The 23335-nt window shown below is 41.1% G+C and overlaps 1 protein-coding gene across 2 annotated transcripts in view; it reads right to left on the bottom strand.

Annotated features, from left to right (window-relative positions):
- PRKG1 (protein kinase cGMP-dependent 1) overlaps positions 1-23335 on the bottom strand; it is a 1235615-nt gene that overhangs the window by 122063 nt on the left and 1090217 nt on the right. The gene's annotated exons all lie outside the window — the stretch shown is intronic.

Consider the following 23335-nt stretch of genomic DNA (forward strand, 5'->3'; position numbering starts at 1 on the left):
ATCCAAATGGCCAACAGACACATGAAAAAGTGCTCAACATCGCTCGGCATCAGGGAAATCCAAATCAAAACCTCAACGAGATACCACCTCACACCCGTCAGAATGGCTAAAATTAACAAGTCAGGAAACGACAGGTGATGGCGGGGAAAGGGGAAAGGGGAACCCTCCTACACTGTTGGTGGGAATGCAAGCTGGTGCAGCCACTCTGGAAAACAGTATGGAGGCTCCTCAAAGAGTTGAAAATAGAGCTACCATCCGATCCAGCAATTGCACTACTGGGTATTTACCGCAAAGATCCAAATGTAGGGATCCGAAGGGGTACGTGCACCCCAATGTTTATAGCAGTAATGTCCACCATAGCCAAACTCTGGAAAGAGCCAAGATGTCCATCGACAGATGAATGGATAAAGAAGATATGGTACATATACACAACAGAATATTATGCAGCCATCAAAAGGAATGAGATCTTGCCATTTGCAATGATGTGGATGGAACTGGAGGGTGTCAGGCTGAGTGAAATAAGTCAATCAGAGAAAGACATGTATCATATGACCTCACTGATATGAGGAATTCTTAATCTCAGGAAACAAACTGAGGGTTGCTGGAGTGGTGGGGGGTGGGAGGGATGGGGTGACTGGGTGATAGACAGTGGGGAGGGTATGTGGTATGGCGAGCGCTGCGAATTGTTCAAGACTGTTGAATCACAGATCTGTACTTCTGAAACAAATCATGCAACATATATTAAGGAAAAAGAAAAAGAAGAAGATGTCAGGAGGGGAAGAATGAAGGGGAGTAAGTCGGAGGGGGAGACGAACCATGAGAGACGATAGACTCTGAAAAACAAACTGAGGGTTCTAGAGGGGAGGGGGGTTGGGGATGCGTTAGCCTGGTGATGGGTATTAAGGAGGGCACATTCTGCACGGAGCACTGGGTGTTATGCACAAACAATGAATCATGGAACACTAGATCAAAAACTAATGATGTAATGTATGGTGATTAACATAACAATAAAAAATTATTTAAAAAAAATAAAAAAAATGAAAATAGTGTGGAAAGAAATCTCAAAACTTATTTATAACCATTTTTTCTTGATTGTATCTTTAAATAAGATGGTATCCTATTCTGAACAATTAAAGATTATAAGTGAAAAGGAGCCAAAAGTAGTTTCTTAAACCAGAAACTACTGCAAATACTTCAACAGTGCTAAGCAAAATTTTTGTCAAGCATTATCGGAACTCTTGACAAAGGTCTCTTAATTTGACAGGCATATATGATTATAACACATTAGACTTTCTTAAACTGAATCTTGGCTAAATCCTTAAAAATATATTTATTAAAGGAAAATACAAGATTAGTGTTTCAAATTAGTTAGGACTTTTGTTCCTTAGCTACGTCCAAGATATTAGAGGCATCCTTCATTACTTTGGTACATTCATTGAGAAAATCTGTTAATTCACTTCGTGGCTTCAAATAAATGCTCTTTGTTACTTTTGTTTGATCGTTTTATTTATAATGACTACAGTCATAGTTATCAGTGGTTTATCTTATCAAGTACCATATGAATACATGTTTCATTAGAGGGAGAAGGAGCCCCAAGTACAATAAAACCAGCCAATATTTATATCCTTCCAAATATCCACCCATCCACCCTTCATCTATTCAGACACTCTTACATGTTTGTACAATGCCTACTATCTATAAGGAGTAACTCAAGCTACTGTGAATTATGCAAAAAGAGTTAGATACAACCCTTAAGAAATTTATGGCTTCATATTAGAGATAAGAAACAATTATAATACAAGGTGGGAGGGGAAGAGTGGTTGAATGCTTTCAGAAGGAAGCCGACGGGTGCCTGAAGGCAAAGTCAGTTGAGCATCAGACCCTTGGTTTTGGCTCAGGTCAGGATCTCAGGGTCGTGAGATCGAGCCCGGCTTTGGGCTCCATACTTAGCTCAGTGTCTGCTTGAGTTTCTCTCTTCCTCTCCCTCTGCTCCTAACCCCCCATTCGTGCTCTTTCTCTCCCTCAAATAAATGAATAAATGTTAAAAAAAGAAGGTATGCTATAATATCTATTAAAAGAATATTATCTATTTAAAAATTACATAGGATAGTAATTTCAAAGAAAGCAGTTACACTTTTATGAACAATTTCCTTATCAGTTATTTTTTATTCTGCACATATGTTTATACTTACAGGGAAAATTACACACACTGACGTGCTAGACATTTGTCTCTGTCTTTCCTTTATAACCATAATCCCTTTACCTATCATAGGGATTATTCATTAATGAAAACTGATTACAAATAATACACATTGAACTTAATCCCTTTCCTGATTATCATTATATGCTTTAAAAGAATCAAAAGTTGAAAATGATGATCCACAAAAATCAGAAGTTACCAAAGATATCTAAAGTAAGAACTGATTTCAGGAACTATCCCAATTCATTTAGTATGATTTTTGAGAAACAAAAATCCGGGTAGTATTAACCACATTTTCATTTCTCATATGTCTGTACAGTTAGTCTTCTCCAGGGTAGAGTCTTGTTGAGTTGACTAGGCTTCTTATCCATCAGTCAACTGACATAGTCTAACTTTGAATTTTAAGATTTACTTTTTTTTTTCTTTTCTGATCCTAACAGTAAGATGTTGAAATTTTGAAAGGCACTAAAAACTCAAAGGAATAAAAAATTACTTGTAATCTACAGCCCTGAGCTAAGCATTCAAATTTTGGTACATATGCTTCCAGACATTTTAAATTCTATTTGAGAGTTAGAACTGTATTGTTTTAGCCCTTATTTGACTTTGGGCTCTATCTGTGCTTATAAAATAACCAACTTAATGGTTAATAACCACCCAATAGTGTAGGAACATCCTTGATTATGTAGAAACAAACTATATGAACTAAATTTCTCAATCTCATTTATTTGCTTATTTAATGATTTTACTGTTGAAACATTTACAGTAGTTTCTGATTTAAGTTTTTATTTTTTACTCTTTAGAACTTTTAATCTTTAACTGTTAAGAATATGTTCCATCCTCGGGCGCCTGGGTGGCTCAGTCGTTAAGCGTCTGCCTTCAGCTCAGGTCATTATCCCAGGGTCCCGGGATCGAGTCCCACATCGGGCTCCCTGCTCAGTGGGAAGCCTGCTTCTCCCTCTCCCACTCCCCCTGCTTGTGTTCCCTCTCTCACTGTGTCTCTATCTGTCAAATAAATAAATAAAATCTTTAAAAAAAAAAAAAAGAATATGTTCCATCCTCATAAAGAATGTAATAAAAGAAAAACTGTGTCTTAAAAGATGTATTTTGAGATAGTTCCCTCAAAACATTGTGAGTTTGTAAATATTCTATCTTAATGAGTTATACAAAAGATTCCTATATGTATTTTATCTTTATTTAAGCATGATTAAATTCAGGAATCTTTTGTAGAGCAGTGCTTCTCAAAGTATGATTGCTTAACTCTTACTGTAAAGAGATTAGTAGAGAAGTTTGGAAATTTTTCTAAATTTAGAAAATTTTATAGCAATTTGACATTACTGAGACATCCAAGGGCAAGATCAGTTGACTCACATTTTTTGAACTGGGCATAGACCTGTTTAATTGTTGCCAAATTTATGAGGTGAGAAACATTTGGTACAAACTGCATATAAGCCATACAGAGAAGGGTAATGTTAAATGTGTAATATTTTAAGATTAGTTTGCCAACTGTAGCCCCAAATGTATAAATTCCACAATCTATTTCATTCACTGAAAGATAATTTAAATTTAACCTAACTTTACAGGATAAATGGACAGAAATGAGTATTAATGAGGGATTAATGAAACTAGAACATCACTTCTTCCATTTTAGGGAAAAAGTAAAAACGAATATCCTGAGTATGTTGAAATTGTCTTAAAACCAGTTTCTTCCATTTCCAACATGACATCTCTTTGAGACTCGTTTCTCTACTCTGAGTGTATTAAACAAAACACAAAACAGTTTGGATACACATCATTCCCTGCAAATGGTGTTTCCATCAATCCAATCTAGATTAGAAAAGTTAACAAGGAGGAAACAGGAACATACAGCACATTAAAGATAAATATTGACACACGCACTGTTCTTTAAAAGTATCCCTGTTGCAGTCAGAGCAGAGAACTGCTATGTCACTCATCAATTTGGCTTTTGTTATGACTGCAAATAACTATAATAACCATTCTCCACCTTATTGCTTATATACACACTTTCAGTGACAATGTGATCAGCTTTTATAATTTTTTCCTTTTATCCAGTGTTAGGTTTGTTCTGATATTTTTATTGAAACATAATTTTATGTATGTTCAATCTAATAGTTTTTAAAAGTAGGCATTCATCTTTTTCCATTTTATTTTTCTAGTAACCCACTGAGATTTTATCTTACCAAAGCATCTGTCTGGGATAGATTGGAAATTCAAACGAAACTGGTCCTGAGCATAGATCCTTGGGGAAGCACTGTCTTAAAACACTTACCTCTCTCGCACCCTCTTAATAATACCCCTTTCTGAATTCCACCTGATATCTTTTTAGAGGTACCTTTTTGTCTTTTTAGAGGACTTACTGCACACTTCTGGATTGAGTAGATTTTTGGTGGGTCTCCTTCACTAGGTACTGAGCTCTTCGATGTTTAGGTTTTTTGCTGTTGTTGTTTTGTTTTTTAAACCATGTATCCCTGGCTCTAGTAAAGCCCCTGTGCAGAATATCCTCAATAAATGCATATTGAAGAAATTAATGAACTAGTTGTTTTATCCAATTTCTGTAACACTTTAAGGGATCCCTACTCCTGGAATTTAGTCCTCTTATATGTAATAATTTTCCCCCTGAAAGAGAGAAATACATTAAATTCTATGTATTTTCAGAGGGAAGTTAGTATGAATATCATCTTAATTTATAGCTACAAATAATAAATATCAATATACTAACACAACTGCAATGTAAAATAGTTATAGAAACCACAGTTGCATAAATAATAGAATGCATGGCAGCATAACAGGGAGAAATCACTGACTATGCCAATTCCATCACCCTGTAATTGGCTAAGAACTCCATTGTATGTGGCAGTAAACAAGGTCAACACACACACATACTCGGCACCTGCTGGGTGACTCCAGAGAGTGTGGAAAGCAGACTCGGAAACGGGAATGCACTTCCCTGGATCATGAAGCCCTCTCTCCCACAGGCCCAGGGACCCTACTTGACTGTCATATTTAAGACTAATGTGGGAGAGCCTCTGTTAGCCTCTGCATGGTAAGGTTTTCCAGAAGAGAAAACCCTACTTACTCTTTCCAGGACTTACTCTAGAGATCAGGGGTCAGCAAACTTAAGCAAACTTAAGCCAATCTGGCCCACTGCTTGTCTTGTAAATAAAGTTTTACTGAAACACGGCCACACTCATTCCTTCATATACTGTCTTTGGCTGCTTTTACATGTAACAGCAGAGTTGGCTAGCTGTAATGGGAAAAGTATGGCCCGAGTAGCTGAAAATATTTGCTACGTGCCCTTTATAGGAAAAGTTTGCGTAATAACCCTGTTCTAGATCATCTTTTTTTCCCTCACCCAATGCACCCCCCGGTATAAAATCCAACACTAAATCCTGTAATTCTACCTTGAATAATCTGATTCTCTATTTCCCTTTGGTTCCAGTCACCATTATCTCTCTTGAGAATTACTATAATGGCCCTTTTCCTTACATACTAGGCAGGGTCATCTTTTCAACACATAATTTAATCATCTTATATGTAATGATCAGGTCTCTCTCCTCTGACCTCTCGGCCTGATCTCTCCTACTGTACTCCCTCTGATCTTACAGTATGTTGAGCTTGCCTCTACCTCAGGGCCTTCATCTTCTGTCTGGATCATTCTTTCTCTAGATTTTGTGTGACTTTTCTTTTTTTTTAATTTATTTTTTCTTTTTTAAAAAAGATTTCATTTATTTATTTGACAGAGAGAGAGAGACACAGTGAGAGAAGGAACACAAGCAGGGGCAGTGGGAGAGGGAGAAGCAGGCTTCCCGCTGAGCAGGGAGCCTGATGCGGGGCTCAATCCCAGGACCCTGGGATCATGACCTGAGCCAAAGGCAGACGCTTAATGACTGAGCCACCCAGGTGCCCCACTTTTCTTTTTTTAAAAAAAGATTTTATTTATTTTGGAGAGAGAGCATGTGTGAGAAGGGGGAGGAGCAGAGGGAGAGGGAGAAAATTTCCAGCAGACTCTGCACTGAGCATGGAGCCTGAGGCGGGACTCGATCTCACAACCCTGAGATCATGACCTGAGCTGAAATCAAGAGTTGGATGCTTAACCGACTGAGTCACCCAGCCGCCCCTTGCGTGGCTTTCTCTTAATGCTCTTCAGATCTCAGCTCAAGTGTGTCCTCTTCAGACAGGTCTTCTCTGACCAACCAAAAGAAAATAAATACTCTAAACCCTCACTGCCATTACTGAGTCACTTTAACCCACTTTATTTTCATCCCAGAGTTTATCACTTGCTAAAATTTTATTTAAGTATCTGCTGTCTTTCTCACACTAGAATTAAGTCTCATGAGATCGAGAATCTAGTCTATCTTATTTATCAGTAACTCTTGAGGAACTAGGATAATGCCTGTTGTATAACAGAAATTTGAAATGAATTAGTGAATAGATGGATGGACTCATCCGTCCTCCATCCATCCATCCATTTACTGTGTGTGACAGGAAGACAGCAAACAGTTAAGGCTTTTGAAACCAAGTTTTATTTAAAATTCATGGTTTACGAGTTGAAAGTCTTGTACCTATCTGGCTCTTTGCACATCTACCGATATGAATAATGCATTTTTAGGACAAAGGTTTAGTTAAAATGAACTCCTTGTCTAAATTTTGGTTCCTGATGAAGATATACATTAGAATAAATATGAGTGAGGTGGTTTGAAACACTTAGCAATTTATCATTGAATTACATCTAAGACATTAAATGAGGGTAATTATTTTAGATTATAATGGAATTTATGTCCATGAATTCCAATCGCCATTAAAGTGGAAAAAAAAAAAGCACTGAAAAATGTAGCACAAATTTCATTGTCAATTAAAAACAGGAAAAATTAGAATCAAATATCATATGATAGTTTAGCCTTTTAGGTTAGAGAGGAAAATACGCTTCCAAGAATAGATTGCCCTAAAATGCCAAATTCATAGGTTTCATTTTCCTTAAAACAATCTCCCAACTATACTTAAAGCAGACAGTTCATGCAATGGACAGCTTTCTTATTGCTCACCAATTATTTTCAGTATGTGTTAGAAACTCTCCTTTCCTGACTATATAAAATACATACCAACAAAAGTGGACATCCTGTGTTATTCTTTCTGCCATTGATCTTCTGGGCCAAAATATCACTGCTTTGACATGAGAGCCAATGATGATTTCTCATATGTATTTGATAATTTCCCTAAAACAATCCATTTTCCCCAATGAAAATGAAATATGAATAACCAAATAATTTAACTTTTCTCATAATGCTGTAGATTCTCAATTCTAAGACCATTTTGATCTCCATTTTCTCAATTAGGAGAATGAGAAACAAATGTTCATTTCTTTTCCAGGTTTTCCTATTCTCAAAGTAGAATCTATGACAACAGTAGACATTTTATCTATTAAATATTTTCAAACTTATCCCCTTAGAAATTATTTACAATTTATAAATCCATATCATTGACAAAGTTTTTTTATTATGTTCAGTTAGCCCCTGTATAGTACATCATTAGTTGTCGACGTAGTTAGTTGATGATGTTCAATGATTCATTAGTTATGTATAACACCCAGTGCACATCACAACAGGTGCCCTCCTTATTCTCAAAATTGTCTAAAACTAAGTAAACCACATTAAAAACAATAAAAATCCATAGCTGATATATTTTAGTCTATGTAGATGTATCAATTATGTCAGAATACCGGTTAAAACAATTTGCTCTTCTGTAATGGACTATTTAAAAACTTCCTCTAAAAAACTTAGGAAGATGACCTGGGAACATAAAATGCAAGAAAGTCATTGAGCTGTTTTTAAGCAAATTGAAAATGAAATGCTAATATGGCACAATAAATCTATCTCAAAGTATCTTCACAGTATGCTTATGTTATTTCTGCCTTGAAAGTTTTTGAAACAAAGACAGCATTAGTCCCCAGCTTCCCATTTTTACAAAAATCAGTTTGTCAGCAGGCTTTTTTATTTCTGCTCTTATTAGACGACTGGGAAGAAAATAAACACCTAACAAGAAAAAATTCATTTAGAAGCTAAGAGATAAATAGATCATTCAATATCACAAATTAATGCTTGTAGGACCTAGTAATCACAAAGATATCAAGCAAAACATGAAAACAATAACCAGCTTGTGTTAGGGGTTGTACAAACACAAAGTATTTTATGTTTCCCTCTTTAACAGATAAAGCAACTGAGGCTAAGACAAATAAGGAATTTAGCCAAGGTCGCAGGGCCAGTTAGTGTCAACACTGGGGTTTGCACGGGGGCAATGTGACTCTAACACTCATAATCCCAACCGTTACTCACACCGTGTTTCTCTCTCAGTACAGAAAGCTGAAGCCAGCTGGTTGTTAGCTGGGGCTAGGATTTGCTAGCACATATCTGCTATTTCTGACGTCCTAACTTCATGGTCAAACCAATTCTTTAAAAGCAATATTTCTTATTTTTTCAAGATTTATTTTATTTTATGTATTTGAGAGAGAGAGAAAGAGAAAGAGAGAGAGAGAGAGAGAGAGAGAACCAGCAGGAGGGACCGAGTTAGAGGAGAATCCCAAGCAGACTCCGTGCTGAGTGTGGAGCCTGAGATGGGGCTCCATCTCAGGGCTCTGAGATCATGACCTGAGCTGAAAGCAGCAGTTGGAAGCTTAAACAACTGTGCCACCCAGGTGCCCCTGAAATATTTTTTTATTTTAACAGATCATCTTATTTCTTCGATTGCACGTCATCTATAGCAGTTCCAATTAGAAAGCAGAGGAGTCGGCTAGGGCTACCATAACAAACCACTACGGACGGGTGACTTAAGCAACAGAAAACTACTTTTTCACAGTTTTGTAGGGCTGGGGGTCCAAGATCGAGGTGCCGACAGGGGTGGTTTCTGGTGAAGCCTTTCTTCCTGACTTACAGATGGGCGCTTCTCACTGTGTCCTCAGGAGCCTTCCCTGCGTGTGCACCTGCTACTCTCTGCCTCTTACCGTGGGGACACCAGTCTTGAGATGAGAGCCCCACCCTCGGACCTCAGTCAACCTCCATTATCTGGTAAAGGCCCCCTCTCCAAATGCAGTCACACTGGGGGTGAGGATCTGGGGAAGACAATTCAGTTCAGGAAGAACTATTAAGGGCAATTTAGAAGATACATCTTATGTGTCTGGGCTATTTAAGAACAGTTCCATTTGTAATTTTTGAGAGGTTCATTACATGTTAATTTCTTGGTTTCCATTTCTTTCCCTGGACCTGAAGTATGGTGACATTATCATCATATTTCTCCCCCAGGTAAGTGCCCCAGCACCTTCCTAAAGCAACCTCCCCTTTGATGACCCATGACCACAAACTCTCATCTCTCTCCTCCAGAGACTCTGGCTCTACCAATCACAACCTTTCTTATCACTTCACTGTCCCCCTTGAGACCTTTCCTCCCTTTCAGCCTATGAACAGGATGGTCTCCCCAATCCTAACACACAACACTGACCTTTGTGACCAAATGGCTAGATCGAATGACCTGCTTTTCCTGTCTCTCAGTGCCATTTTCCATGGAGTTCTCAGCCTGTGTCCACCTGCCACTCTGGTCCCATTCTTCTTTCACTCTTATTACAGCCCCCCCCTCAAGGCCATCACTAATCTGCTAACTGGGAATCCCAGCGGTCTCCTTCCAGTCCCATGCTCAGTGACCCGCCTAAGATCCATGGTCCTGCTGACTGCCTGCTCCCGGCATAGCCCTGGAGTAGGATCCCTGATAACACACCAAAATGCTCTGTGCTTTTCCCCGCTGTTTCATTCTGGATACCCCTCCTCCTCCTCCTCCATCAGCACATGCCACACACACTTCCACCTCTGCCATCCCTTAAAGAGAAGCAGTCACCCGACCTACATCCTCTGCCCTCTCTTCCCGTGCAACGGATTGACTTATTTTTCTTTCTGAAATAGTTACTGCTTACAGGTTCAGTCTTGGTTTTCTGCTGCATCATCTCATGGAAACCTCACCACGACTCAATGAGGGAAGTTCCACGATCCCTACTTTAGAGAAGGTTTACAGCAGGTTTCGCAAGCTCAGTACTTCTGACATTTGGGACCAGATCGTTCTCCACTGTAAGGCATGTCCTGGGCACTGCAGGATATTTAGCGGCTTCCCTCTCCTGTGTCCAGTGGATCCCTTCAGAAAGCCCACTGTGACAATCACCAGATGTCTCCATACGTCGTCAAGTTCTCCCAGTTGGGAACAAGACACAAGGGATAGGGCTCAGGGGGTTAGGTAACCTGCCTGAGACCACAGAGTTAGAAGCAGTCGATCCCGCATTCGATAGTGTGATTGGCACTGGACCCTAGCTCTTACACAACACTCTCATTACACTCTCCCTAAGCCCTCCCAGAAAATATCATTTACTCTGAAGACTCCAGCTGGCATCCCAAGGCCAGTTAGGATCGCAGGCCGATGGCTGCCAAACGTGCATCCCTATCCTTGAACGCTCCAGATCCATGCTGGGATGCACCCCTGTGCTCAGTGTCACCTGCCTCTCTCACCAGCACCTCCAACTCAACTCTGTCATCACTGCATGAACCACCTTCCAGCCAGACTCACCGCTGTCTAAACTGTCTCCCTTAATGCAATTGTCTTTCAACCAGCATTGCAGGCCAGGCATCTCAGGGTTGCGTTTGACTCTTCACTTTCACCCAAGCTCATCAAGTCTATACTTGTGATCTCTCCTGACTTTGTTGTTCCTTGTCATCTCTACTACCACTGCCTCATTTGGGCGACTGACCCTCTGCCTTATCTAGGAAGCACCACACTTGGTTTCTCTGCCTCAACTTCTCCCCCTCGACTCTTTCAAAAAGACTCCATTGACGAAATCTAGCTTGCTGGTGGACCCTTGATTTGTGGGCATAAAAGCCACAGCGTAAAAAGGGTGTAATAGACAGATTTGCTGTGAGGCTCTGAGAAAGTCACTGAGCCACTGTGATCCTCGGTTTCCTTTTCTGGATTTTATGTCCTCTTTCCCCATAGGGATGTTGTGAGGTTGGACTGAGATGAAAGAGTAAAACAAAGGCATCGTATTGAGATGCTCGGAAGTTCGTATATTAACTTCTCTGGATTTTTGTCCTTCTTCCTCACCCATGACCACAACCTGCATCATCTCTGAATGGGGGCCTTCTCATGCCATGATTTCTGGCTTCTATTTTAATTGGTCACCTGGATGACTCCACTTTTCCCTGTCTACTCTTGCTTTCCAGGTGGCTTGTTAGCCTTTACTATTTACTCCTGACCTTTCAGAAAAAGGTTATTTGAGTCCTTCTCCCTCTCACGATTTTCTGAAGCCTTCTAAATGTGTTTATTCTTCTCCAGGATGAGAAAGCAGTTGCGAAAATGAAAAAAACAAAACAAAACAAAACAAAACTAGGCTCCGTGTATCAATTACAAGAGAAGAATAAATGTCAAACCGACTCTTCTTGGATGCTGATATATTTCATGCCCTGTCATTTAAGACTGTTTCAACCAAAATGTCAAGCTGGTCAGAGCGCAGTACAACAGATATTCTCCCACATCACTGCTGGGGATTGAGCTGGAGAATGGTTCTACACAGCGATGTTCAAATATGCATATCCTGTGAACCACCAATTCCACCACTGAGGAACTCCTCAAGGAAATACATCTAAAGAGGCACAGAGGTATATGCGAAGAATTCTTCACAAAAATTAAAAACTGAAATGAGCTTACATGGTCAAGCCCATTTACAAAACTAAGGAGAGAGAGAAACTTGAATCATGCTCACAAGATGCTTGTATTAACCTGGCAAATTGTGAACGGTCTACACGGTAAGGTAATGTGATGTCATGCGCTTTGAAAGCAGAACCAGGTTCCTACACCATTTCTCTAACTAATGGCTGTATGTTTTGTAACGTGATACTTTGGCTGTCTGGAGCCAAGTTTACCATTATAACAGGGAAGGAAAAGCATTCTTTGTATGTTTGCTCTGAGAGAAATTATGTGTATATCTAACAGTCTCAACTAGCTTTGCGATTGGCACCTATGTAAATAAAGGACAGTGTAAATTTGTCTATCTACATATCTATCTGTGTGTGTAGTTAGGTAAACTGTCCTTGTACACGGACAAAACAGAAAACAGACTTAGGCAGTGTGATCTCACTAAGGAAATAAACCATTAACAGTAGTGACCTTTGAATGACAGGATTATATTTATAGTTTTCTGTGCTTTCCAATTTTCTCAATGAGCAGTTATTATGCTTATAATCACCTGACATTGACTCTAAAAATGTAAAAACAAAGAGAAGAGGAAGTAACGCAGCATAAATAAATAAAAGTTCCCACTCAGTGAGATTTCAGGTTTCCCATCTAGATGACAATATACTACCTCCAGTTTATCAGGGAGGATGACAACATCCTTATCAACAACCAAATCATGATTTGCCTTTGCTAGCCTGGTTTCTGCTTTAATATTAGTTCCATTACATGACCGTGGCAGGGCCGTGTACAATATAACCGGCAAACCCCGTCCAAACCAGTATATTCTGAAAGGCCCTTCTTTAAGTAAAGCTTAGTCTGGGAACAAGATTTCACTGTTATTGTAGCTGATGCTAATCCAATTCATGTGTCTATGCTAAGAGTTTCAAAATGAGTACCAACTGCTAGACATATCAAGGGGGGAAAAAAAAGAAAAGAGTCTTAGATCTTTCTGACCCAGCTGAGCCTATAATAGCTGTCTCACCAGGGAAGTATGTTTCCTAAAGTAACCAAACCCCTTACCTCTACAAAAAAAAAAAAAAAAAAAAAATCAAAGTGAATATTTAATGCAGAATTCAACTTTCAAACTTGATTACACTGTTGATTTTTAAAACTGGTTAAGCTTCCGTCAGAAGTGGGTCTTGGCATCCTGCCCTTCCTGCTATATCTCTAGGACCCCAGCAGCATTACAATCCCCTCCTCAAATAAACAGCCCAAACACCGCACAGAAGACCTTCAAAGAGAATTCCAAATATTGCCTTTTTAATTGAAGACATCAAGATTGATTTTTCAGATGTGGAAAGAAAAGCGTTCACAGATTTTCTTATTCATTCATACAACTGGTTCCAACGACGTTGCTGAATCTCTAAATAAGTTTTTGAGCCATCTGAGCGGGGAGCGGAGCGTAAGCCGCAGAAATACAGGAAGATTTTAAGCTTTTGTGGGAAAAAATGACTTATTTATTCATCAAGGTAAGACGAAACAATCATTGTAATTCAGGATGCCTGAGCTGTGATTGTAATATTTTAAAACTGATTAACCGTGAACTACAACATCAATTTCCATTCATTACCTGACTGTCCAGGAACAAACTCATTTCTAACCTCCGATGGACTTCTCCAGCTGAACAATGCCACCTGGGCAGGTGCAATTTCTCACACCCATCACTGCATCGACCAACTACTTTCCCTTCAGCCTGCTGTATCTCCCATACTCTCCGTCTGTGAAAGATACCCCCTCCCACCACGTCTCCCAAGATCAAAGCACTTCTCTCTCTCTCTGCATTTGATTATTCCTCCAAATCTGCCTTGGGGTGGTGTGGAGACTCTCAGACTCTGGTGAACAAGCCCTGGGGTGGGTGCAGCGATCTCCTAGCAGTCTCCCTCCCGTGGGTTCCTCACTGCCCAGGGGATAGAATCCCTGTTCTTTTTGTTTGAGGTGTCAGATTTCTTCATCATCTGTCCTCATCTCTTCTGTTCAATCATATCTCCCCGCACTCCACTCGTCCAACTGACTGTTCAGTTCCTCAACTCTGAAATCCTCTGTTCCTGCCACATTCCACTCATTGTATAATCATCTTTCCAGATCCCTTGTCTTTGTGCAAAATACCACTGTGTCCGTCCACCTGGGGGGATGCTGCCCCACAGGGAATATTAGGCAATGTCTAGAGACACTTTTGCTTATCCCGCTGATGGCCGGTGGGGAGTGTTACTACTACCGACTGGGTAGAAGTCAGGATGCTGATTAACACCCTACAATTTACAGAACCACACCCCATGAAAAACAACTCTCTGACCCCAAATCTCAGTAGTGCCAAGTTTCAGGACCCCTGTGCCATAGCAAGTTCTGGTTCCAGGTCCCAGCAGGGCTGCAGAGGGAAAAAGGGAAGGTTGGCGGGGGGCGGGGCTTGGGGGTGTCTTCCTTGAGGGCTCTCTTTCAGGCCTAGGACTAGTGACTACTTACATCTACTATCTCTGAATTCTCCAGAGCTCTGTTCCTTTCTTGCTAGCTTGTTACTTCAATCCCCTGTTACAGTTACTAATTTTTTACAATTTTTTCTTGTTCAGACTTCTGTGTGCTGCTTCTCTCCTGCTTGGACCCTGACCTACACAGCTTTAAGCATCCCTTCGTTCCAACAGATACTGTGCGAGAACTCAGTACACTTCCTGACACGGCGCTGGGAACTGAGGCGGCAGCATGACCAACATCAACCTGGCTTCCGTCCTCCTCAAGCTTGTGGTTCATGAGTCAACCCAGACAGAAAGACAGCCTCAACATCTTACACAGCAAGAGGATGATGCCATTGTGAAAAATGACTGGAGAGCCCAACTTATTATGGAAGGCCGGAGAAATGGCTGAGTATAGGTTCGTATACTCTTAATGAAATCAACAGACTGAAATGATCAAATTTTCATTTTAATTCAGTGATTCAACTATCTAGCCACAATGGGGTTTTGAGGCAGGGAGGTTGGCAGACCATTTGGAACTCAAAGATTTGACACAATAATCTTTTTTCTTAGAAGTAGTAGAATTCATTTCAGATTTAGTTCAATGAAAAGATTTTTTTTTTTGTTGTTAAAGATTTTATTTATTTATTTGAGAGAGAGAGAGAGAGAGAATGCACAAGAAGAGGGTAGAGGCAGAGGGAGAGGGAGAAGCAGACTCCCCGCTGAGCAGGGAGCCTGACAATGGACTCCATCCCAGGACCCTGCGATCATGACCTGAGCAGAAGGCAGATGCTTAATTTTCTCACCATCCATTTCTTCTTTTTCAGGTGGACTCTTCTATCATTATGCAGTTTGTTCATTTTCATGATTATGAGCTTCTTGGATCAACTATCTCTTTTTATGCATTTCTATTTATCACAGCACTGACCCTAAGGCTTAACACAGACTGGATACTCACTATGTGGTTATTGAATTAATAAATGCATGAGTTTTCTACCTTGGTAATTTAAATCATATTCAGGTGAAAAAGCACTGAACCAGATATCATGAGAGCTGCATTGTAATCCCATCCCTGGCACTAAAGAATTTGGACACTCAGGGTACCTGGGTGGTTCAGTCATTTGAGCATCCGACTCTTGATTTTGGCTCAGACCACAAATGGTCTCTTAGATATACTTCTTTTCTAGTGGAAACGTGCTTATTTCATAGTCAGATCATGCTTCCTCAGGGCATGCTATCATTCAAGTCACATCATTGAACTGAACAAATATAATGTCTCTCTGTCTTCTACATTTCTGGATTTTATCTTTCCTGCTTAATATATTTTTTTTTATAAAGCATACCTATCAATAACAGCTCCATAGAAAAAGACAAGCCCAAATGATCGCAGCTGATATAATCCTAGTAAGGCATACTTGGTTTTGTGATCAGCCTGCAAATATCCTCACATCACCCTTAGATTTCATTCTGGAAAAGGAACCAAAATAAAATCCATTTAGGCTGTAGGAAAGGCTGAGGCTGTGAAATATTTTAAGTTTATCACCCTATCAGTTAACCAATGTGACTACAGGCATTGTGGCATGTGGTCCCTATGGTCCTATCGTGTGCACACAGAATGGCAAGTTATATAAGGAAGACACAGGAGACCTAAGGGGGACAAATAACCCTGGGCGCATAGGCCTTCGTGAGACTGACGTGGCTGGTGGGGTCAGAAGGGTGCCTGAAAGATTTTGTTCTCTACAAAGCCTTCGCCTGTTGTCCTCCCTCATTGCACCGGAAATACTAAAATCTTTTGTATTTTTAGGATTTCTCTGTCTTTGGGTTATGTCCTCAAAATGCAAATAACTCTTGCAGAGAACCATCTTAATTTCTAATTAGCTATTACCTAAGTTAATGCAAAGCTAAAGTGAAGTCCTAGAGAATGCAAGAGTAGAAATAAGAAGGGGCACCTGGGTGGCTCGTTTGGTTAAGCACCTGCCTTTGGCTCAGGTCATGATCCCGGGCTCCTGGGATCAAGTCCCGCGTCACATGGGGCTCCCAGTTCAGCGGGGATTCTGCTTCTCCCTCTCCCCTTGCCACTCTCCCTTTCTCTCCAATAAATAAATAAAATCTTAAAAAAAAAGAGAGAGAGAAGAACAAGGATCAAAAACAGAAAGCTGTGTGTGTGTGCGTGTGTGCTGCACGCACGCACACATGCAGGCTTATGTGGTCAAAGATGCACAAGGATTATGCTTATGGGGGACTGAGGTTAAGAGGGAACTTAGGTGGATGGGTGTCAGAGAGGGAGAGGCAGGTGGAGAGATGGCATCACAAGGACCAGCACCTGAGGGCACTGCGAATCTGTGTCTTTATGTATTTGCTTTGTTTAAAAGGCAGAGCACAGCAGGGAGGGAGATCGGAAGAGGACCACTGGGGGCAGCGCTCAATTCTCTAACGGTGTTTAAGTCAGGGGTCGGCAAAACTATGCCTCATGAGCCAAATACAGCCCATTGTCTGTTTTCCTTGTATGGCCGTTAGCTATGCATAATTTTGACATTTTTTAAATGGTGGAAATAAAAAAATCTCCAGAGATGAGTAATACTTCTTAACCCCTGAAAATATGAAATGCACATTTCCGTGTCCATAAACAAAGCCTACCGGGACACAGGCATGCTCATTCATTTATGTGTTGTGTTTGGTTCATTTCTCGTGACTACAGCAGAGCTGGGTAGCTATAACCAAGAACACAGGGTCCGCAAAGCATAAACATTTAGTAGCTGCCCTTTTTAGAGAAAGTTTTCCGCCCCTGGTTTAAGTCATGTAGCTCCGGCTTCACACAGCATATTCTACTCAGAAAATAAAACTCTTGCTCTTAATGCAACCCACCATTTTTGTTGGGCAGTTTAGGGATCATTTGCTCTTCCTTGAGTCTGTATCTTAAGTGAGTCTCAGCCCCCACACCAGTTGCTTATCAGAAACATCTATAGCACCTCCCCCTGAGAGAAGCTAGATAAATGCAATTTTCTCCGTAAGTTTCCGTCTCCTCTGGCACGAAGTCCTGATATACAAGGCTTCCCAGGCTCTTGCCTGGCTGGCCAACTTTTTGATATACCTAGCCCAGGGCGCGGATGAAGTGGATTTAGTATTTTTGTTTGTTTTTCCTTGACCTTGGAATGGAACTGACTAGCCATAGCAAAAGCAAGTGGGAAGGAACCAACCCGCCAGAATTGAGAAAGCTGGGGAGCAATCTGGTGGAGACCTGGGTCGGAAGCAGGATCTCTGGAGACTGATGGAAGCGTTGGCTAAAGAGCTGGAAACTAGTACTGGAAAGAGCTACAGGTGGAGGGTAGGGTGGTCAGAACATAGGAGGTTTTGCTACCAGCCCTGGTAAAGAAACAAACACGCACAAATTTAATATAGACAAAGAGTTGTCTCTGAGCTAGCCCTATATTACTCTGTTTTCAGGCCTGTATTGAATTTGTGTCTTGTTTATTTCAGGAGTCCGTGTATCGGAGACAGGAAGCAGACATTCACTGTGAAATTTCTTAATGAATAAATGTAAAATTTCCTATAGACTAGTCCTCACCCCAATTTTGATACCTAAGCCCCCATTTGGGTACTGAGAAATAGTCTCAGTGTACCAGTTCCAGTGACTTTTTCTCATCGTCCAATCTGTCTTGGTAACCTGTTTGCTTTCCTATGTTTGATGGGTCTTGGGTCCGTCCTTAGACTTATCAGTTGCTTCCTAAGCACTAGCCCCATAGCTAGAGTCTTGCTACTCTTTTAAACACATGGCATAAATATGCCTATTACAAATGAGGCAATGAGAGCTCTAGGAGGTTAAAAATTTGAACCATCATCTCCCCAGGTTCCCTGATCTATAGGGATACCTTGGTTTCTAAAAGTGCCATGTGCAATGTCCTATAATCTGATATTTGAGACCCCCTCCTAATCTCATCATTTCTATGCCCCAGCACACTGCACTTCCTCTAGGCTAGTTCTTGGTTTCCATCCCCCATTGTGTCTCAGGGACAACTGTCTCAAGCCACAACTGATTCCAAAGTATAACCAAATATCCCAAATTCAGTGATGTAAATGTTAGCCATATGTGGTTTGTAAATTATTTTAGTGACTCCTGGAGTCCCATGGAAGGCCTTAGGCATCACCTGGAATAATTTAGAGGGACAGAGGGAAAACCTTTGGGTACTCTAGGGATTTTATCCCCATGGAGCCAGAAAAGTTCCTGCTTTTTTTCTATTTTATTTAAACAATGGATTTGGTAAAAGAAAAGTTTGAAAACCAATGGTGATGAGATATTATTTTAGCTCGAGATTACCAGGGGTGATAGTTAAAACAATTAACAGCATGACACAGGAATTGGCCTATCAGAATGGACACTTGTACTGGGATCTACCAGAAGTCACCTTTTAGTTATTGCATCCAGGAGAGATTGGGAGAGCCATGGGTGGGGACATCAGATGACCAGGGCAGTAGGGGAGTACAAGGGACCCACAGGGAACTCAGACCACTGCCATTTACCAACCAGTAAGAAAATATTTTAATTTTCATAACCAGTATGGCTACATCTTGGAAGTTACACAGTAAATCAGGGATAGTTAGGACTCAAACTTAGATCTTCATTTCCTGGGAAAAAATATAAAACTCTTATAATACTTACTAGCAGTTATGTTACTATCTTTAACAATGATCTCAACATGTCAGAAAATAAATGATCTTCCTTGAATCTCTAGCTTTATCAACAATTCATGTCAATGAAAAAGTAGGCATTGCATAACCTATTATAGAATGCAGTGATGTACTTACTTTTACATTTATGTATTTTCATGGATTCTAAAACGAGAGGTGCTAAAGACACCTAGTTATTTTTTTTAAATATTTGCAAATTCTATTCATGGAAATAGACCATCCTGTTAGATATCCTTCTTTTTTAGTCAATTTTCACAAAATCTAGAATCACTGCACATAGTTACTAAGAGCATGATGAGGCTGCAAGAATCTAATCATCAGAGAATACTTTTTGGGAAAACCATGTATCTGTTTATCATTTTCTAGTTTGTCAATGAGCATTTTCTAAAAGAAATTCTGACATGCATGATTAGTTACAATAGTTCTTTTGCTCTCCCTCTGGAATGATAAAGCATAATTACTGGCTTATATAACATGGTACCTCACTTGTAAATTTAAGAAAGAAGCTCCTTGTGTTGACAGTTCTTTTTTTTTTTTAAAGATTTATTTATTTATTCATGAGAGATAGAGACAGAGAGAGAGAGAGAGAGAGAGAGAGAGGCAGAGGGAGAAGCAGGCTCCCAAGGAGCAGGGAGCCTGATGCGGGACTCGATCCCAGGACCCTGGGATCATGACCTGAGCCGAAGGCAGACACTTAACCATCTGAGCCACCCAGGCGCCCTGTGTTGACAGTTCTAATGTCTGCCATCTGTTTGCAGGGGATGAAGCCCTGGTGCTCCCCTAATTGGCCATAAATTAGGTTCCAGCAGCAGGCTCTTGACAGGAGCCTTAGTTACAGTGGTTGTTGGTGTTGGTTGCTTTGTTTTGTTTTGTTTTGTTTTTTAAGGTGTGTGAGTTCAACATTTGGTGGGAAGACCTGCTTCTCCTCTAAGATACAGAAATGCACATTCTCACTTCTACAGAAATGCACATTCTGACTTCTGCAGACAGGCCATGTTCTCTATACTTCTCCCCTCTCCAGGGGTTCGCTCTGTATATATTCCGAAGGACAAACTTCTGCCAAATAGAAAAACTGCTAAATCAGAGGGGTTCCTGTGCCTTCTGCAAGAAGAGGAGAGCACATTCGTTGAACGCTTACTACACATCCTGTGATGTGCACGGACCTTCACATATAATAAACTGTTTGATCTTCAAAACAACCTTAACTTTACGTAATCCCATTTTGCAGATAGGGAAACTGAGACTTAGAATTTATGTAACTGTCCATAATCTCAAAACATCGTGTAGTCAGGATTCAACTATTGGGTTTTATTTGACAAAGCCCATGCATCACCCAGAGCACACTATATATATGATTAGGTTTGAAAAAAAAGAGAAAATTGGATGAGGGCAAAAGTGTGTATACGATGCTACGTGGCATTCCCTCACTCCTCAGGACCGCCCTTAACTCAGTTGAAGAAGCAGGACCAGACTGCCCACAAAATCCCACCTAGTTTGTTTCTCTGATTAATCTGGGCTTACTGTTTACCAGGAAATCTTATCAAGTTATTCAACTTCCATGGGCTTCCACTTCCTCTTCTATTGAACATCCTGTCTACTTTCCAGCTGGGATCCCATGCATGTGGAAATTCATAAATTATTAAAGGACTGTAGGGATATAGACCAATATGATTACCTGTCCACCCCAGTCACCTGGCACATCCACAGCCTCAGAAAATCGAGTCAGATTTTCTCGCTTTAGACTTTATTTTTTTAAGATTCTATTTATTTATTTATTTGACAGGGAGAGACACAGCGAGAGAGGGAACACAAGCAGGGGGAGTGGGAGAGGGAGAAGCAGGCTCCCCACTGAGCAGGGACCCCGATGCGGGGCTCAATCCCAGGACCCTGAGATCATGACCTGAGCCGAAGGCAGATGCTTAACGACTGAGCCACCCAGGCGTCCCTATTATTTTTCTTTTTAAAAGATTTTACTTCGAAGTCATCTCTACACCCAATGTGGGGCTCAAACTCATGGCTCCAAGATCAAGAGTCACATGCTCTACTGACTGAGCCAGCCAGGCGCCCCTCTTGCTTTATACTTTAGAGGCAAGGTCAAGACCATCTGAGTTCCTGTAACTTTCCTGATCTACATCTCTACAAATTTTCTACCTCTCCTTTTAGAAATAGAAAAAAAAAAAAAAAGAAAGAAACCTATGTTCTCCAAGTATTCTTTTCTTGTTTGCTCACCATCTCTTCCTCTGTGGCCCCATTTCCATCAAATATTCCCTCTAGGATTTCGTTTGCTCCATCTTCATGGATGTGTGTGCGTGCTCATCACGCGGACACTCTCCAGGAGCCCACCAATGCCTCATGCTGCACCTCCCTTCGTCCCTCCTTCCCTCCTTAGCTTCTACCAAGTTCCTGAAGGAAAGAGCCCTTAGTCTGGGTGATCTCACTTCCCCAGGTCCTACTCACTCCCTGCAGGCTGGACACCATTCTCACCACCTGACCGAAACTTTTTTCCTCTATCTGTATACCTCTTGGCTTCCACCTGCGCAGAATGCAGCTGACTGTCCTTCCTCTCGTGAATCTTCTCTTGGCTTGTGAGGTTTCCAGCATGGCTCTGATAGCCAACGCTTTGGCATTATTTACTGTTTTTTTTTTTTTTTTTCATCCTCCTGCCTCATTCTTAAATGTAAGAATTTTCCCAACTTCTAAACTTGGTCCTTTTATCTTCTTCTCTCTTCTTTCATGCAATTCCATCCAATGCCGTGGCTTCAGCTGTTAACTTTACATGAGCAAATTTTAAGTGAATTTTAAGTTGACTCTAACAAGAGCTCTTGTCTTACTTTTTCTATCTCCTGCTGGGCATCTGTTCCTGAGCGTCCATCTTGTACGTCACATTCATTATATTTGTAATGGAATACCATGGTGCCTCCCAAATGGATTCCTCTATACTCCCTCCAGATGTTCTCGATCCTGAGTACACCCCTAATTCCTTCTATGCCTTTTACATTCAGTCAAGAAGTAAGCCCTTTGGTTTCACCTCTTCATTCTAATGCAGTCCCCTTGTAACAGGTCTCATGATCACCGCTTGGATGTACAGATGCTAAGCAGATATTCTGCCTCTTATTCATCTTACTCAGTATTCTCAGATTAGTCTAGCAATACAGTGATAGAGTGGCACTATTTTGTTGCATAAAACTCTCAGTTACCCTCATCCCAACATTGAGTGAACCAGCCCCGACGTGTCTGTGAACTCACCTGCCCCAGCACCTCTGCCAACCACCCTGACCCAACCTCCCCCCTCCCCCGGCCAGCTGCAATGGTTGTTCCCTTAGGAGAACTGTTGTCCTGTTCAAACTATTTCTATTGCCTGTACTTCCAGATCCACCCAATCATGCCCTGTCCTTCACAAAGACTTCCCTGATTCTCCTTAGTAGTCGTCACTCCCTTCGTGGGAGTCCCCTAAGTGTGTGCTCTGGACCCTTCCCACTTTCTGCCTTGTGCATAGGTCACAGATTCTCTCGTAGAAGCAAACCCCCAAAACCAGCATCTGTGCTGCTCCTCGGATTCTTCTCATGGCACCAAACCCAAAGACTTGCACGTGGTAGATCCTCAGTAAGATGTTAGGCAAATGAAGGAAACAACTGGGTAATGGTTGTTTGTTGGAACCAGATAAAGAATATCTGTGTTAGAGACATTCACGGACACCCCGTTCTGCGGTTATGCCACTGATCTTGTTCTAGGGGCCTCCAGAATTGAGATCGGTATATGAGGTGGGATCCCTCTCTACCTAGAGCTTGCTGAGCCCCACATGCACCTCCATCATTCTGGACTGCTCACATCCGGCCCCCAGGGGCAGGCTATCCCCACACCCACAGCCTATCCAGATCTATTGGCTTCACGAAACGGGTGTTTGCAGTTCTTTCTCTTGAGTCAGCCACTTGGCTTTTCTGATACACTTCTCCACACACAGCAATGAGGAAGAGTCTGGAGGACTGCTTCCAGATCGCGCACACACATTTTACCCAGGCCCTTGGAGCGTCAGTAATCGGGGACTTGCAGTTTAACTGATAAAGCACGCAGGCAATGAGACTAGCAAAGACAGATGGAGAGAACGAACAGGGATGGACATCATCAAACACACTGGTCATGGCCCTAAATATACGCCTATGTCTGAAATGTTTTCTCCCAAAGCATCTTCCTTCAATGCTTCCCTTATAGGAATCTGAGGATGGGAGAATCG

This window comes from Callorhinus ursinus, unplaced genomic scaffold (genome assembly GCF_003265705.2).
Source record: "Callorhinus ursinus isolate GAN/ISIS: 27379988/994484 unplaced genomic scaffold, GSC_fseal_2.0 scaffold32, whole genome shotgun sequence".
Classification (NCBI taxonomy): Eukaryota; Metazoa; Chordata; class Mammalia; order Carnivora; family Otariidae; genus Callorhinus; species Callorhinus ursinus.